Source organism: Astatotilapia calliptera, chromosome 14 (assembly GCF_964374335.1).
Source record: "Astatotilapia calliptera chromosome 14, fAstCal68.1, whole genome shotgun sequence".
Classification (NCBI taxonomy): domain Eukaryota; kingdom Metazoa; phylum Chordata; class Actinopteri; order Cichliformes; family Cichlidae; genus Astatotilapia; species Astatotilapia calliptera.
Window position 1 is genome coordinate 39732070 of NC_137435.1, and position 12548 is coordinate 39744617.

At 43.9% G+C, this 12548-nt stretch overlaps 1 long non-coding RNA gene across 1 annotated transcript in view; it reads left to right on the forward strand.

Moving 5' to 3' along the window:
- The first annotated feature begins 5616 nt into the window (after positions 1–5616).
- LOC145420240 (uncharacterized) overlaps positions 5617–12548 on the forward strand; it is a 115708-nt gene continuing 108776 nt past the window's right edge. Inside the window, exon 1 of the long non-coding RNA XR_013901559.1 lies at positions 5617–6114. This is a non-coding gene — a long non-coding RNA (uncharacterized LOC145420240). The remainder of the gene's footprint in view (positions 6115–12548) is intronic.

Here is a 12548-nt window from a genome sequence, read left to right on the forward strand (position 1 = left end):
GGTTAAAGATGATCAAAAATCAAACACAGATTGTTGGCGCTGACAACCAAACACAGGCTAATTATCTGCTCAAAAACGCAAAGTGAACGTCTCTGTCGAAGGTTTGGAAGACAAAGGAAAGTCTGTGTATGTTTCAATCTGACAAAAAGAGCAGCAATGCTGAGTTAAAGTAACAAAGAAGGAATATTTGTAACTCCATCCTTTGGATGAGATAGTAACATACTGTACAGTAATAGAAGTGGAACAGTAAAGTTAACATTTACTCACTTCACAGTATGTTACTGTGTTTTACTATCATTTACAACCTTAATGTATTTTTTACAGTGTAGAACCATCGGCTTCAACCCAGAGGAAAAATACTGTGTGTTTGTAGCTCCAGCCAAGAGAGATTAGATCAAGATTTGCAGTTCATCGTGTCTCATTAAAAGGCCTGATGTTTATGAATATCAGTCACATAAATGCTCATTCTGTGTCTGATCCTCCTCTAGTTTGCAATAGGACACTGAGATAAAACAAACCCAGGGACCTTGGCCCCTTTTAAACATCCAAAGCAATTATTGGAGAGCAGTGAATCTTTGTGATCTAATAGTGCTCTCGGTGTTCTTTTTGAGCTTTTAAACTAATTCCTGATTGATCGCTAATTATCGGTGACGGGGTCTCTAGAGGGAGCTGGGCCCCCCCCTTCTTTTACCACCAAGTACGAAGCAGCTATAACTTTCAAAGACTCTGCTGCTTCCTGTTGCAGCTCGATATTCTGCAAGAATATTAATCGTAGCCTTTCTTTCCAATAAAGAGGGTGGCGCTTCCCCACAGCAAAACAGTGGAATCCCAATAGCACCTGGTGGATGGTGCAGTAGTCTGGGAAGCAGCTTTATTGATCTCAAGTAGTTTGACTGTATCATAATTTCAGGTGCATGTCCATACCAATCAGCTGTTGAACTTTAATTCTCAAGTCCAGCATCAAGTGAGTCCTGCTGCACTTTTTCTCTGTATTGACTTTGATGCCGAATCAAAAACATGGAACTGATAACCTTCTGTGTTAATGACAGAAGCGTCTCTTAATGGCACATCGATTGATGTTTGCTGTTTGGATGTGAATTGCTCTGCCAACAAAAGCATTAACAAAGAGGATCATTGATGACAACGTATTTATTTCTTTCAAGGTCTGATCAATCGAGGTGCAGGTTTTGTCTTGGAAATCTATTCCTTCAATTTGCACCGTGCAGCAGGATCCAGGCTATAAAGGTGGAGGCGGTGTGGTTGTGCAGCTCAAAGCTGCTGTCCTGCTTTAACCGGAGAGGCACTCTGAAGGCTCGAGGAACTGCCGTTAGACTGCAGACCTGTGAAGGTACAGTCATGGCTTTGTGATATGCAACATTCGGAAAGGTCAGTTTTTATGATTATTACCATCATCTCATAATAGCCCTGAGCCAGCTGACATCACTGATTGCTCCTCTGGAAAGTTTTTCAAGTATAACGCCCCAAAACAGGCTCCTTCATCTAAATGACCACATGTATTACGGATGTTTCCAGGTTTGTCTTTCTGTCTGAAGTTGTTTTATTTTAACTGTAAATTTGGTGAAACAACTATCAGAATCTTTACTTTTGTCACAATCCTCTGTAAGTAATAATGAAAACCATTCAAGGATCAAAACTGACCTCCTCTCCATTTGTGGCCGGCCTCCTTGTGGGGGACTGTGGTAGAGTGGATCAGTCAGAACGTCACTGGTCCACTCCCTGACTACTCCAGTTTGCACACTGAAGTCCCCCACTGAAGCACGATACTGGCTCCAGTGCATCTGTCAGAGTGTGAGTGTGTGCATGAATGTGACTGAGTGAATGAGGTAGTAACAAGTGCTTCGAGTGTTCAGTTAGAAATTCACTATATACGTCTCAGTCTGTTTACCATTTCATGTCCTAGCCTTCCTCGGATTTGCTTTAATCTCTCCTCGGCGGTATTCCTCTAGAGTGAAACGATGACACAGCCTCATTGATATTCACAAAATATCCCAAACTGTTCTTTGTTGTCTTTGGCTGTTATTACTGTAACACCACAATTATTGTTCCAGCAACAGCGTAGTCCAAATTACTGACTTTCTTTTTAATAAGTACGAGTATACCTTTCTCACTTTTACAGTGGAAAAAAACATTGACTGGAGGAGAAAATGATTGTGTACACTGCAGTATGTCTAAAAGTCAAAAGGAGGCGCTAGTGCTCCACACACTGGCTGATTCTATACATACAAGCGGTTCAACAGCGAAGCACAAGAGGGAAATGTTGAGCTCCGTCGTGTCTCCGAGTCTTCAGTCCTGCAACACATCTACCCAGAACTATCAGTCAGTTCTCTGCTGATAAACTTAAAAATAAAAGATCATGTTTCAGATGGAAAAACACATACGGAGATCATAGGAGGATACAGGACAGTGTTCAGATATCATTATTGCTACTGATACTGCCAACGTGTCATTAATAAAGATTGCATATCAACAGCTGGAAAGATCAGATCCATACTTTCACAAAACCAATTTGTTGGTTTATCGGTGGGAGTTCTTTAACATCAGCATGTCTAACCAGCTGTTTGACCTTTCGCGACATGCTTTTAGTTCAGCTCGTTTAGAAATAAATGTCAAAACCTCAACCGTCAAAGGAGTTTGCAAAGAAAAGCGTCTGGACTTCTTTAAGTTGCTTGAAGACGTTTCACCTCTCATCCGAGAAGCTTCTTCAGTTCTAAGGTCAAATGGTGGGGAGTCCAAAACCTCAATCCGACAAAGTCCCAAGCTCATTGATTTAATTAAAGGCACAGTCCACTGAATCCATAGATTGTACTGAGTGTCTGATAATAGGATGCTTTTCTTACCCAAAACTGATTCCTGAGGTCTGAAGATCCACCGTGTTCATGATCTTCAATAATTATGAACAAAAAATCCCTGAAACTTTTTCATCATTGCTGTGGTAGGCTATGGCATGCTGTATAAAAATGCAGTGTTTGAGAATTTAACAGTAAACTCATTGATTGTACTTGCTTTTTCACATCTGTTAGAAATGTGATCATAGTGAGCCAATTTTCAGCACAGGATACTGAATGAATTTCCTGTTTCGCGCCAGTAAAATATGATCAATAAAAAGCGGCAGCGGCATCCTCCATGCAGGCGCCACACTGCTTAGCAAGTTCAACATGTCTGTGTGTTCTCTAGCTACTTGTTATTGGTTTATTGACTGGAGGAACGAGAAAACAAACAACTGACTCGCCACCATTATTGCTTTTAACCCCCCCGCCCCCGCACTTAGTTTTCACTTGCCGCACTTTAACGAGACATGTGACACGTCTGTTTGCACAGGAGCAGGTGGATGGTCACTGTTCATCTATTGCCTGTAAGCAGCTTGTCATTCTTGGCCTCTTCTGGTGGAGGGAGCAGCGGGCGGGTGGTCGTCAGAGGGGTTAAAGTTTGTCTGACCCGCTTTATTTCATTTTCCTGGCTGGTTTGTGGGGGCTGCAGGTCAAAGTCTGAGAGGGCAGCCAAGCCGGAGTTAATGTCAGGGCTTTGTTTGCTGCTCGGTCCCTCATCGGGATAGACCCGAGCCGGACAATAGCTGGGATCACAGGTCACCAGAGAGCCAGTGTGAGAGGGCCGGTGTATGTATGCTGTGTGTTTCAGTCCGGGCAGGATGCTGCAGAACCACAGCTCGGGTACATAGCACTTGTTCCCACAGAGGTTGATTATTTGAGCTTTAGAATTCTTAAGATGGGATGAATCACAAAGATGGTGATGTTTATTGGGAGTTATTATTTAGTATGGTCAGAGATTATATAGAATCAACGTGAGTATTAGGGCAGACGCTGATATGTGCAAAGAAACCCAACCCTACTGGAATAGACTGAATAGAGTTTAGACAAAGGCCCGACTGGGGTTCAGGATTAAGTCTTGAATGTCATTCAGAGACTCGGTTCTTCCTGGATCTGTTTTAACTCTAAGTAGCATGAGCAGGTTGAATGACTCTGCCTGACTGAAGTATACACTCGAGCGGACTTCAAACATGCAGCTGAGATGCCTTTTCTATTTTCCATTGGGTATCCTGAATATCCGCGGGGAAAATGAAGGCTTCACTTGTTCTAAAACAAAGTTCTGGCTTGATTGCCTAACGCTATGCAGTAATCTGTCCTACGTTTACTTTTTACATGCTTCACACTTCAGTCGCTGTGATGTGCTTGGCCGAGTGTGACGCTGCGAATACCTCCCAGGAGGGACTGTTTGCAAGTGCGTGTCCAGACAACCAAGACAGCAAGTTCTGGAGAAAGCTCATGTCGCCTGCAGAAAGTTGTGAATGTGGTTTGAGAAGACACTTTGCCCAAACTGTGTAGTAACGGTGGTTTCGTCAAGCTCGTCTATCGTCCTCTGCGGCTTTTAATTTGGATCTTGTTCCGCTCCCACCCCCACGCTCTATCCTTCCATCAATCGACCCCGGCACATGTGGCTCTGACTTATCCAGCCATGGCATTGACCCCTCTATTCATATTGACTGGCTGTTTCTCATGACCTCTTGACCTCTCGGGGTCAACCCTGCAGCCGTCTGGACCTCCTCCTCCACCTGGCTCCTATCTCCACCCCTCAGATGCTCCAGATGGATTACTTTCTGCTCAAACCGTCCACAGGATTACGCTGTTGTCTCGACACAGCACGGGTCCCTGGCTACGGTTAAAAATGTTCCCTGAACCGGCCGCTCATTTCAAAGTATTTTCTCTGAATTTGTCTGCAGATGCCGGGGGAACTTTCTCTGCCCGTCTCTCTTTCATTGCCCGTCTGCCGCTCTCTGAACTCGCTGTCCTCGTTCCACAGCCTGGTTTTGATACATGGCGTCCTGATGGTTTGCTAGGGAGAATCTGGGTCAGTGTGGGGAGCCAGAGATAGAGATAGCACAGGCACGAGGCTGGCTTGCTGAAGAAATGCGTCACACAATGCCGTCCAGAGTCTAGAGAAAACAATGGTGCTTTAGAGATTTCAAGCGGCAGAGTCCACATACCTCACATAGCTGTCAGAATGCTCTGCTTGAGGTCTGCAAATATCACCATCAGCGATAAGGCGCAAGAGAGCCGGGCCCAAGCAGTCCTTGAATAGGATGTCACACGGGTCCAGATAATACTTGATCTGTTTGGAGCAGAAGCGACGCAGGAAACTGTTTATATGAAAACATTTCATTAGCAAAAGTGAGTGTGGCTGATCTGTGTGTGATCCTGAGTGACACGTCCATTAGTTTTGGATTAAATATGACATAACTGAAGTCCAGACAGGATTCTAACATGCACATGATTGAATTACATAGATTGGAAATGTTCAGCAAGCCTACGATATTTTTGGCAGCAAAATCATCAAAGAGAGTGTCATCTTTCTGTCACAGCAGCCGTCCCAGTACTTTTAGTTGTGCTGAAGTTGTGATATTTTTCATGCAAAGTGGGGCTTGTCCCGTGGAGCTGAGTGGACTTTGGACTAGCACCAGCAATCCCTGATCCCTGCTAAACCGAGCTATAGGGAGAGGGGAGGGAGGCAGAGAAAGGGCTGTGAGAGGGGTGGGGGAGGCAAGAACGAGAGAGGAAGTGAGTGTTCATCACAAAGTGTGCCACAGTTGTGGGCATGCCCAGTAGAGTTTGACTCACAGCCTGAAATCCAGCCTCTAAATTTGAACAGGAGGGAGACGAGGTGACTGAGCAGACTTTTGTTGCTGCTTTTTCTCCCCGACTCTCTCCTTCCCGCTCGCCCTCGCTCTCTCTCACAACATATTATTTTTCCCCTCCTCCCTCCATTAGTGAGTGTGTGTGGAGAGGTTTGCGTTTTGCTATGGAAGAGCAAGAGGAGGTGCAGAATTTCACCTAGAGAAAGAGACAACAAGGGAGAAGAGAAGTAAAGAAAATAGGAGGAAGAGGACAAGAAGTGGGACAAAAAGGCAAGAGAGAGCCCACGTTTCTCCTGCTCTCCCCTCCCTCCTCCACCAACGAGTTTCACCTCAAAAAGAGCAGAGGGACCAACTTCAAAAGGCAGTCAGGAGGGAGCTGGAGTGTGAAACGTGAGGAGAGAAGAAGATGAGAGGCTGACCGGCGCTGTGCTTGCTGTGCTGTCCAGGTCAGTGCCCAGAAAACACTGAACAAGCGCTCGCTCTTTCGCTTTGCTTGGTTTTTATGCTTGCAAACTCCAGCAGTGTGCATCCAGTGTTTTTCTCGTTTACCCGTGTTGTGTGCATGCGTGCGTGTTGGTGGGGAATTGAGCGACTGATTGACAGCCTCTGCACCGTCTCCTCTCAGCGCCGTCCGACCGGTGTCGCCGCAGCCGAGCCAAAGTACAGAAACTCCAGCTGCTCCCTTTAGCGCTGCACATGGGAACTGTTATAGCTCAGATGTTCACATGCATACACGTGTTGAGGGAGGACAGACTCTGCGAACGTAGCCACGTGGTTACAATAAGGGAGAAATCACAGAGCCGTGCTGCTGGCCGGGCACTCGCACTCACTCACGCTGAGCTGGAGCGCAAAGACGTGACGAATTTTCTCTTTTAGTGAAGAGATTTTCGACAGAAGCCCTTCCTGTGATGCTTGGATGTGTTTGTTAGATCAGCCGTGGTGGTTCAGACGCTCGTCTTTGCAACGCGCTGTAATTACATATATACCTTTTATCAATGATCTGGCGTCATCTCCCACCAAGTAGAGCTACAGTTATGTAAGACGGTTATTTTATTTACTAATCAATGGATCCTTTTGTCGAACAGCTGAAAAATATTTATTAAATTATTATTATCACATAAAATACACTTCAGCATGTTCACCAATCAATGAAATATCTTTAAATATGTGTTTCCTGACTAATAATGTCTAATTTCTCCTTTGTGGAAATCCCAGTGGTGTCCAGTATGAAGCAATCCTCGTTAGTCACAAGCTGCACTTGTGTTTAGAGGAGTAGTGGCTGCTGTTGCCGTCTCTGACATACCAGACATGCTGTAGCTAACTCTGTGACTTGAAGTCTATTATTAGATTCATTACCCATTTAGATATTTAGGGGTTTACAGGAAGTGCTGCAGCAAAATGTTCCTCTGCTGGCCTGTGCTTGTAGATTTAGTGCCTTTTTTTCTGGTCACAATTAACATGTTAATAAAACACAACTGATATTTATCTGTGTACTTGGCTCAGCAATGATCTGTGGAGAGCAGAGCTACTATTAAATATAGAAGCTAGAGATCGGAGAGGTCAGAGCAGATGTGCACGTTCTTCTTCGACAACGTTTAGATGTTGATGCTTTAATGTAACAAAACCAAATTCATGTCACATCCAAAAAAAAACATACAAACAAACAAACAAAAACAGCAATTTAATGTTGTAACTATTTTCTTTGTAATGCACTACATGCACCAATCACACGACTCCACCAAACAAAGCAAACAGATGGAGACATCTGTACAGCCAGCATCTCACCCAGAAACATCAGAAAGGAGAAAAAGCCCGGCTGAAAAACACGCACACGTGATGTTTGGGTGAACTGTCCCTTTAAATGCAGACGTCAGATTCATTTGGTTGCTTCTTTGTCCTGCGGATGATTTTATTCACGTGGAAACCAGCTGTCCGCACAGTTTCTAACTTTCTGCAGTCACAAAGCAACACAGGTGCAGGTAACATCGTGTTGTTGTTACCTGAAGCAGCCAGTGGAGTTTTGTCCAGTGTTGTGTCTATTTTGGTTCTGGTTTTGGGCTCCCCAATGTCCAACTGTGGACAAGACATAGATGGTAGATGACCAGGACACCAAAGAAAACAGCGTACGTCCTGTGCCAAAATGAAAAATAATAATTTAAGTCACTAAAAATCACAATTGATCTGTTTTTTAAGTTTAATGAGTGATTAAAAAGTGAGCTTTCTGAATAGGGGGCTGCATGACCAAAAACAGAACCTTTTGTCCATATTGAAATTATTATTATTATTATTGTAATGATTATTATTAGTTACAATTGCATTTTTTTAGTACCTAAATTCTTGTGTTGCACACCGGCTGGTGTTTAGACCAGAGAGAGTGAGAGGAGCTCTGAATGATGAGCTGGGACTTGGTGTGAAGCTCGTTTATCTTTTCTTTTCATTCTAAAGAATTTTTTTGGACTCATCATCTAACAGGACCTTCCATAGACACAGTGCTCACTTTCCTCCCCACGGCCTGTGTGACTCTTACTCTGAAGGTTTGTGTGGCTGAGAAGTTTGGAGTATGAGGGCAGTGGTTTAATTAATGAGCCTACTGAGGAGCACTATGGGAAATGTAGTTTTGTTACAGTTTCTATTTTTTCTTCTTTTATTCTCGAACAAATTGCACTACATGCTCTGAGTGGATTGTTGAGGCCTTAAAAGCATCGGTCCTGTCATTTCTGAGCAGCAGCAGCGTTGTGGCTCCACATGGAGCAGCTCAGGAAGCAGCTGAGGCAGCTTCCATCTTTTCATTTATTTGCACCATGACTCCCTTATTCCTTGGAGACTGGGTTCCCATGCGTAACTGCCCGGGTCTCGCCCCCGATGGCCCGTCAGAGGCTCCGTGATCCATCACACACCAGGCGGCCGTGTTTTCTGAAAGGGCCGTGAACTTGTTACCTCCCTCAGCCAGCTCGCCTGAATGTCAAACTCATTTTTCTTTTCGTGCGTCCCCTTTCTCTGCTCCTTCCCAGGGCTGCTGGTGTATTGAAATAATTGGGCCGCATTCAGTGCGACCAGGTTGCCAGCGCGGCGTTTGAATAGAGATATCGAGTTTGGTGCCACGACTTCCCCCTGACTTCCCTTTCGCAGCTCTTTCCTCCGCCTTCCTCCGAGGTCGTGACGGGTCATCATCGTGACACGGCATCCGCGGTACATTATCTACAGTAGCTGGCCCGCCCTGGAGCTGTGTCTATAGACCATTCTTCCAGGGTCTGTTGTCTCTAGGATCTCTGGATTCACTGTTCGACATGGCACACATTCAAAACGGTAGCCTCGAGGGGCTTTTATTCCTCCAACAGAATTCAATCACTTTTCTCTCTCGTCTTTCTGCCTCTCTGCTGAGTTATTCAGAGTTTAATGAGGGAGGGAAGATAAAGGCAAGCTTATGGTTTGCCAGATCACGAAGAGGCCGCCTTTTTGTTTCTGCTGGAGGACCCACACAGCGAGCGTTCATGTGAAATGAGTTTTTTTTTTTAAACCAGAGGGGAAGGTGATTGAGATGTCTGAGAAAGAGCCGGGGAGTCTGGAAAGGCGCGGGTCATTAAAGTGTCAGAGGAGCTGCAGCTCTTCAAATATTCCTCCATACTTTGCATGCAGTGCAGGATGCAGAGGACTGAGTGAGAAGGGGAATTTTGGGGCAGCACAAGGAGGTATAATCTGCTGCGAGGTATTATGATTATCAAACGTTAATGCACTGGTTTCACCACGGGCATCAAATAGTTATGCAGCGCTACACCTCCTGCGCTGTGCATCATTGAAATGACTGCACAGGATTATCCCCTTACATAAGAAAGTGTGGGTGGTTTGGAGACGGCTCCTGACAGTGTGGGAGGGCATCGGACCGGACCCGAGGAAGCGCCGGGCTGACACTAGGCTGTTGTTGAGGCTCAGTTTAGGTCAAAGTCCATACTACGTATCAGCTGTCAGAAAGTGTGTTTGCTTTACCGGCTGCACGGGCGTCAGCATCTACGCAAGGCTCCTCTGTCTGACATCAGAGAGGAGAGGTAGAAGGGTTCACGCCTTCTCTCTCACACACTCTGTCACCGAGGTCAACGCTGGTCTGTCTCTTTGGAGCTGTTACTTTTCCCTCGAGCAGTTGCACCAGCCAGCTGCTGGGGACATGCAGAGTGTCCGAGCACATCAGGTTTGTAGGAGCATTGATTATTTTCACTCCTCTCCGAGGTACACGACTCTCCTGGATTTGTTTTTGTAAAGCTGCTGAATTCAGATAAAATGGGTCTTTGTTGCAGAAATGAATTGGGCTTTAAAATTACAAGGACGACGCAGGAACTTGCAGGAACTTGCAGGAACTTGTCCTTTTTGGGTTAGTAGCTAGCTTTAGTGCACAAGATGTCAGACGGTTCAACTGTGGCCAAACTGATAACCACACCTATTTTTGCTGGTTATTATAACCTCTATTAGTCACTAGCTTTTGTGTTTACTGTATCGTTTTATTTTCTTGAATTTGTAGCAAGTAAATCTAAAATGAGTTGGGTGCGGTGTCCAGCTGGGGGACTAGCAGGTGTTTTTGAAGAGTGTTTCTTAATGGGCCATAGTTGGTATTCATCCTGCAGCCTTTACCCGCAGATGTCGGCTTTAAAAGAAAGAAACAGCGCCAGCTCATTTCAACTACAAGAGGACTTAAAAGTCCGTTATCTGCCAAAGCCACAGCCCAGTTCTTCAGTTTCAAAACAACACATTTAAATCAAATCTAACGTCGTCGTCATTTTGCCAGTTTGAGTGAAATTCGGCCTGGTGTTTGATCCTGGTGGCAAACAGGAAGGAAAACAACAAAACACAGACTCTCACTCATCTGGTTTTGGTCCTTATAAGAGCAACATCATTTCCTGACCTTTCCCAGGTGCTCGTCTCGCAGCACCTTGTATCTTGGATATTACATTACAGAGTAAACATTGTTATATGTGCCGTTGGTGGAACACCCACACCTCACACCCACGATGTCACATATTTATTTAAATATTTAATAATTACATTTTGAACCTACTACCACGTCCTACTTCATTCTGAAGTCTGACTTTGTTTGACGTGAAGATATAACATTGCAAAATCTATTTATAAGAAATGATTCGATTCCTGTAAAATTACAGTAGAAATGTTCGGCTGATTTGTCGGATCTGTGTCTGTTTGCAAAGGACAATAATTAGGCCGTGTTTTTATTGTGCAGGTGCTGCAGTGAAGTTTTCCTGGAGCGCTCAGGCTTTTATGAGCGGATATCCTAGTAATCATAAGATAATAAAAAGCTTTTACAGTGAATGTATTTCCCTAAAATAGAAGCAGGAGAGAGAGAAGGATTGGGCCTGAATACCAAGAACATCCCAGATCAACATAAAACTGTATTATAGTGAATGCATCAGGAGGACCCGTGAAGCCTGATCCTGAACACTGAGTGCATCAGTGTGTCCTGTATTACTGACAGATGTTTCTGCAACATTTTAAATTAAATTTGGAACATTTATCTGTGCTCACATCTCATTTACAGCCTACATAAGCATCATGGAAACTGCAGCTGTACATTAGGGTTTTAATAGTTTTGCAATTTTCATGAGTTTTATTTTTATTTAGTTTTGACTTCAGATTTTCAATTTTATATCAGTTTTAATTAGTTTTTACCAGTTGTTTGCTAGTTTAGTTTAGTTTTTATTTTTTTTGAAAATCCTTAGTTTCAGTTTAGTTTTGATTAGTTTCAGTTATAGTTTTAGTCGTGTTTGCAATAATTAAGTGTAACAACATCCCAGTTTCATCATATCAGTCATGCTCTTCTGCTTATCCTTGGGTATGTTGCTATTCCAGCTACACTGCACTCTGGACAGGTCCCCAGTCTGTCGCAGGGCTAACACGCAGAGACAGACAACTCACATTCCCACCTATGGGGAACCTCTGGTAAAAAGTGAGGGCAGATGAACAACCACTGATACCAGGCAACTATAAGATATATCTTGGCCCCAATGAGACTATTAACTCTTGCAGCACCGGGTGCATTGCTAAACCTTTTGAAGACTCACACAGTTGTGTAGATATCCCAGTCTCAATAAACACATTCACCAACGCTGCACATTCACCACTGCATTAATGTTTTTTGTGGAGTTGTCTCGGGATGCATCACGCTGCCTTGCCTGGGTTAGCTTCTGTTTCTGGGGATGAGGGTTGAGTGTGCTCCCTTCTCAAGGTAAGCTAGGTTAGCCTTCTGGTGTGAGCTTTTCAAGCGCACTTTAAGGTTTGTGGGATTTTTTTTCCCTTTTTGTCCCTCATAATTTGTCTCTTTCCACTACAAGACACTTGCTTTATCCAAACACAGTCATATTCAAAGTAATCCCAAATTGGACTCTGGCGCTTTCTCCCGACTTTTCCTGACATGATTCTGCGCGTGGACGGAGCAGCGACACAGGCGACTCGACTAACGTGCTGCCACCTGCTGGCATGATGAGACACAGCAAGAAAAAAACCTGGAAACTACACTTTATTTTCACCCTCGACTATTGTATGACACGCACACACATAAAAACTAAACACATTTTGCTATAAATTCAGTTAATTTTAGTTAGTTTTGTGAACACTCATTACAGTCTTAGTTAGTTTTCCTTTTTTTGCAAAGTCTTGTTTTATTTTTATTTCCATTAACGAAAATGTCTTTTCACTTCTAGTTTTCGTTATTTCGTTAGTTTTCGTTAACGATAATAACCTTGCTGTACATTAAGTATTATTCATTTAACATTAATCTTAACCCTTGAAAATATTTAATAAGTGAGCTGCTGAACATCACTGACACACGAACACTTCAGACAGAGAAAATCTCAGATATGATTCTGGTAATTAATTTTTT